This window comes from Sapajus apella, unplaced genomic scaffold (assembly GCF_009761245.1).
Source record: "Sapajus apella isolate SASKATOON/1434 unplaced genomic scaffold, GSC_monkey_1.0 scaffold25, whole genome shotgun sequence".
In the NCBI taxonomy this organism is placed as follows: domain Eukaryota; kingdom Metazoa; phylum Chordata; class Mammalia; order Primates; family Cebidae; genus Sapajus; species Sapajus apella.
Genome location: NW_022436965.1, coordinates 19,187,652 through 19,193,003, shown reverse-complemented (window position 1 = coordinate 19,193,003; position 5,352 = coordinate 19,187,652). Strand labels below are relative to the sequence as shown.

At 37.4% G+C, this 5,352-nt stretch overlaps 1 pseudogene across 1 annotated transcript; it reads right to left on the bottom strand.

Moving 5' to 3' along the window:
- Positions 1–3,860: 3,860 nt before the first annotated feature.
- Positions 3,861–4,708, bottom strand: LOC116560151 (annotated as a pseudogene). The gene has a single exon (XR_004272819.1). The product of XR_004272819.1 is annotated as a ferritin light chain pseudogene (transcript).
- Positions 4,709–5,352: the final 644 nt, after the last annotated feature.

Sequence of the window (5,352 nt, the reverse complement as noted above, 5' to 3'; positions counted from 1 at the left end):
TAGGGCTTAGAGAAATTAGATAATTACCTGAGTTCTCATAGCTAGTATGTGGTAGAGTCAGGAATTTAACCCTGGACAATCTGATCCTGTGCTCTGCCTTTGGTTCCAGGTCACTCCATAGTCAACATACTTAATCAAATTTGCCGAGTCCCAAACAGAGTTCATAGAAGGAAAAGATCTCAGGCAGTAAACAAATGTACATTTTGATGCTTATTTTATTTTTTCAACATGTTAGGTCTAGTATCTATTTTAAGCCACAACATGAGGTAATTTCCTTTATGAAAACTTCCTGGGTAAACTACTTTATACTCCACTTGATAATTGGATTTATCACCACTTCTTTCCTTAGCGTAATTTTTTTTCCGCTTTTAAGTTCTATGTATTTTAGTTGATTATATGTGGAATGTCTTCTTAAAGGAAATAATATATTTTTCTTTAGATAAGTTTGTTCCATGCCTTCAGACAGAGGCTCTAAGACAGAAAAGCGGATGCCATATATTCCAGAACACCAGACAGGTTGGAGGTCAAGTGGAAGCAGTGAAACAGAAAGGATGGTAGGCCAAAAGCAGTAGTTAGTCTTGTATGCATTTGATCCAAAAAGAAAAATAGTGAATAAAGTGGTGGGAGTGACAGAGACAAGAAAGTTAAGATATAAAATGACCCAGTAAACACATTACTTAGAATCTATGCTAGAAAAAAATGTAATGAGGGAAAAGTTTTATGTACGAAGATATTCATAATAGCAAAATTTTAAAAACAGTGAAAATGTCCCAAATTGGGAAAATGAATAACTAAACAATGACTTTTATACACTATGAAATATTATTACAATTACTAAAAGTGATATTATACCTAAAGTGAATACATTGTAGCACATATCTTTATTATTACTGTAGGTGAAAGGTATATGCAAGTGGACAAAGACTGGAAAAGAATGTATAAAACCTTCAAAAATGTGCTAACAAAGATATTGGGTTAGAAATCCTTTTTTCTCAATTGTTCAGTATTTTCATAGTATTGCTATAAAGCTTTAATTATACAATATATGTAATATAGTAAAGAATAATATATTTACTATGCATATGCAGGTCTGTGAGGAGCAAATACTTTGTCTAGCTGAGAATATTTTTACTTTGGCTTCCTTTCTGAAGAACAGTTTTGGTGGGTGTAGACTTCTTGCTTAATAGTTCTTTTTCTCTTTCAGCACTTTATTTTTCATTGTTATTATTTTATTTTTATTTTTGGAGACAGGATCTCATTCTGTTGCCCAGGCAGGAGTACAGCAGCACAATGTTGAGTCTCTGCAGCCTCAACCTGCTGAGCTCAAGTGATTCTCCCACCTCAGTCCCCCAGGTAGATGGGACTACAGGTGCGTGCCACCATGGCCAGCTAATTTTTGCATTTTTTTGTAGAGATAGGGTTTGCCATGTTGTTCAGCCTGGTCTCAAACTCCTCTTTCAGCACTTTGAATATGACATTTCACTGCCTTCCGGCCTCCAATGTTTCTACTGAGAAACGAGTCTTCACTCGTATTGATGCTGCACTGTAAATAATGAGTCACTTTTCTCTTACTAAGACTTTCAGGATTTCCTGTTTGTCTTTCAATAGCTTGTGTCTATATGGATTTTTCAAAATTTATGCTACTTGGAGTTTAATAAGGTTCAATGTTTTTCATCAAATTTGGGAATTTTCTATCCATTACTTCCTGAAATATATTTTCTGTGTCTTTATCTCTCTACTGTCCTGCAGGAAATCCCACTGCATGTATGTTGGTATCTTGATCACGCCTCATGTGTCTTTGAGATTGAATATTTTTCTTTAATATTTTTCTTTCTGTTCTTATGGGATAAATTTTATTGATTAATTTTCAGATTTATCAGTTTATTTCTTCTGCTACCTCAACTCTGATGTTGAACTGTTCTAGTGGATTTTTTTAGATTTTTCAGTTATATTCTTTAACTCGAAATTTTTCACTTGGTCTTTTTTTTAAGTTTATTGAAAATCTTCGTCGATTCATTGTTGCCATACTCTGTTTTAGTTCTTTAAAGGTAATTTACTTAAGTACCCTGAACATATTTATCGCATATTCTTTGAAGTCTTTGCCTGCTAAATTCATGGAGACATTCTGAGACAGTTTCTGTTGATTGCTTGTATTTTTCCTGAATGGATAACACTTTTCAATTTCTTTGCACATGTTATCATTGTTTGCAGCAACTCTAGATGCTGTTGTTTTTGCCCTAACGGTTGTTGCTGTTGTTCCCTTTTGTTTGTTTGTTCTTTGTTTAATAAATTTTCCAGGCTAAATTTGTGAAATCTGACTCCCCTACAGCACGTGGTCACAAATATCTCTGGCTAGTTTAGTTTGTTTGTTTGTGTGTTTTCTTTTAGTTCTTATTTTGACTTCAAGACTGAACCCCTGGGGTTGCCCCTGCAGTTGTGTAGGGTCAGCCAACGATTAGACAGAAGTCATGCTCAAACACCTCAAGCCAGTAAGTCCTCTGACATCTGTAAATTAATCTGTGTTGGTAAGGGAGCACGTTCAAATTCAGTCCATTTTGAAGTCTGTCCCAGGTTTTACTTTTCACCAAGTCGTTTCTAGCCTCCTAAGTGCAGGTACACATTCTCAGGGTCAGCGAGGAGCACATAAATAATTTGGCCTCTCTCCAGTCTTCACGGCACATGTGTGCAGCTAGGAATAATATTGTGCCAATTATGGGACTGAAATCAATGACAAAATCTCCTAAGAATGCTTTTCTCAGATTGTGTTCCCATTGTTAAATGATGCATGATTGTAATTTAAAGATGTTGCTCCACTGTCTTTTCACTTTCATTACTTTAATGAAAATGTGCTCTCATCCTTATCTTGGTTCCTTTGTAGGTAATGTGTCTTCTTTGGCTGCTTTAAGATTTTTTCTATTATTATTTTTAAGAAATTTAATTATGATAGTTCTTGGTGTAATTTTCCTCATTTTTTGAGCTTTTTGGATCTGCAAGCTTATAGATTTTTCATCCAATTTGAAATTGTTTTGGTCATTATTTTGGCATCACAGTTGGCCCTCCATATCTATAGGTTCTACATCTAAGGATTCAATCAACTGATGATAAAAAGAACAATAAAAAAGAATACAAATGAAAAACAATAGAGTATACCAACTATTTACATAGCATTTACATTATATTATATGTCTAATACAATGTATATTACTTATAATATGGAGATGACTTAAGTGTATGGGAGAATCTGCATAGGTTATATGCAAATACTATAACATTTTATATAAGATACTTAAGGATTCTTGGATATTTGGTATCTGCAGGGATTTCTGGATAGAGTAATCTTCTTAGATAGAAAGGGATGACTGTATTCCTTCAGTTTTTTCTGTCCTCCCCCCTTTATACTTTGGGCACTAAAATTATGTGTATATTAGCCTGCTTGAAGTTGTTGCACCGTTCATTAAAACTCTGTCCTTTTGTGTTTTAGTATTTTCTTTTTCTCTGTGATTCATTTTGGATAGCTGCTATTGCTGTGTCTTTAAGTTCACTACTAATATTTTCCTTTTCAGTGTTTAATCTGCCATTAATCCTATCCAGAGTATTTTTTGTTTGGGTCATTGTAGTTTTCATCTTTAGAAATTTAATTTGGTTCTCTTTTATATCTTTCATGTTTCTAATTAGCATGTTCAATTTTTCTTCTAACTTTTTAAACATTTGGAATTCTGTTATAATTGTGTTAATGACCTTGTCTACTAATGCTATAATTGATGTCATTTATGTGTTAGTTTTGACTAATCGGTTTTTTTTAATATCATGTTATCAATTATATGAGTTGCAAGACTGATTTAAAAAAATTTTTTTAATTGTTTTTGCTTCAAAAAGCTTTATTTCCATTTGGTCCAAGGCTTGTTAGGGTAGTTGGAAAACTGCCTAGTGGCTGGAGGGAGAGGCTTAGGTAGAAGCCCTGTTACTTTGCCAGGGGTCCTTCAGAAGTCACTAGACTCAGTAGACTCTTAGTTGTGCTTGAGAGTGAGCCTTTCAAACAGAAACTTGCCCAGCCCAGCCTCTGGGCAGGCCAGCCTATGGAGGTTGGTCAGGTGGTCAACCATCTTCTTGATAAGTTTCACTTTCTCATCTAGGAAGTGACTCTCCAGGAAGTCACAGAGATGGGGGTCCTTGTGGGCAGAACCCAGGGCATGAAGATCCAAAAGGGCCTGGTTCAGATTATTCTCCAGAGCCATGGCAGCTTTCATGGTGTCCAGGGTTTTACCCCACTCATCTTGAGCTGGCTTCTTGATGTCCTAGAAGAGGGCGGGGCCACCAGGCTGGTTTTGCATCTACAGGAGATGCTGGTAGCCCTCGCGCTTCTCGACCAGTTCACTGAAGAAGTGGCTCATGCCTTCCAGAGCCACATCATCGCAGTCAAAATAGAAGCCCAGAGAGAAGTAGGTGTAGGAGGCCTGCAGGTACAAATTGACCAGGCAGTTGACAGCTGCCTCCATGTCAGTGGAATAATTCTGACGAATCTGGGAGCTCATGGTTGGTCGGCAAGAAGGAGCTAACCACAAAAATGGTGTTGGCTGGGCCCAGAGGCAGGAGATGGCCGAGAAGACGGTCCCAGAGGTTGCAAAAGGAAATTGGAGGGTGGTTGGAGGCTGGAAGAAAAAGTCCTTGGATCTTTTCTATCTATGTCATTATCAGTATTTTGGTCAAAGCTCGGGAATTCCAAACTTTCCCACATTTTCCTGTCTTCTGAGCCCTCCAAACTGTTCCTACCTCTGCCTATTACCCAGTTCCAAAGTCACTTACATTTTCAGTTATCTTTTCAGCAATGCCCCATTCTACTGGTACCGATTTACTGTATTAGTCTGTTTCCATGCGGCTGATAAAGAAATACCTGAGACTGGGCGATTTACAAAAGGAAGAGATGTAGGCCTCATAATCATGGCAGAAGGTGAAAGGCACATCTCACATAGCAACAGACACAAGAAGAGCTTGTGCAGGGAAACTCCCATATTTAAAACCGTCAGCTCTCAGGAGACTCATTCACTATCACAAGAATGACCCACCCCCATAATTCCATCACCTCTTACCAGGTTCCTCCCACAACACATGGGAATTATGGGAGTTACAATTCAAGATGAGATTTGGGTGGGGACACAGCCAAACCGTATCAATGGGGTTTTGCTATGTCGGCCAGGCTGGTCTCAAACTCCTAGGTTCAAGCTATACACTAGCCTCAGCCTCCCAAAGTGCTGGGATTACAGACATGAGCCACCATGTCTGGGAGACTATTTAGAAACAGTTTGTTAAGTTTCATTAGGCTGGAACATAGCAGTATGTAGTCAGAAGCTAATT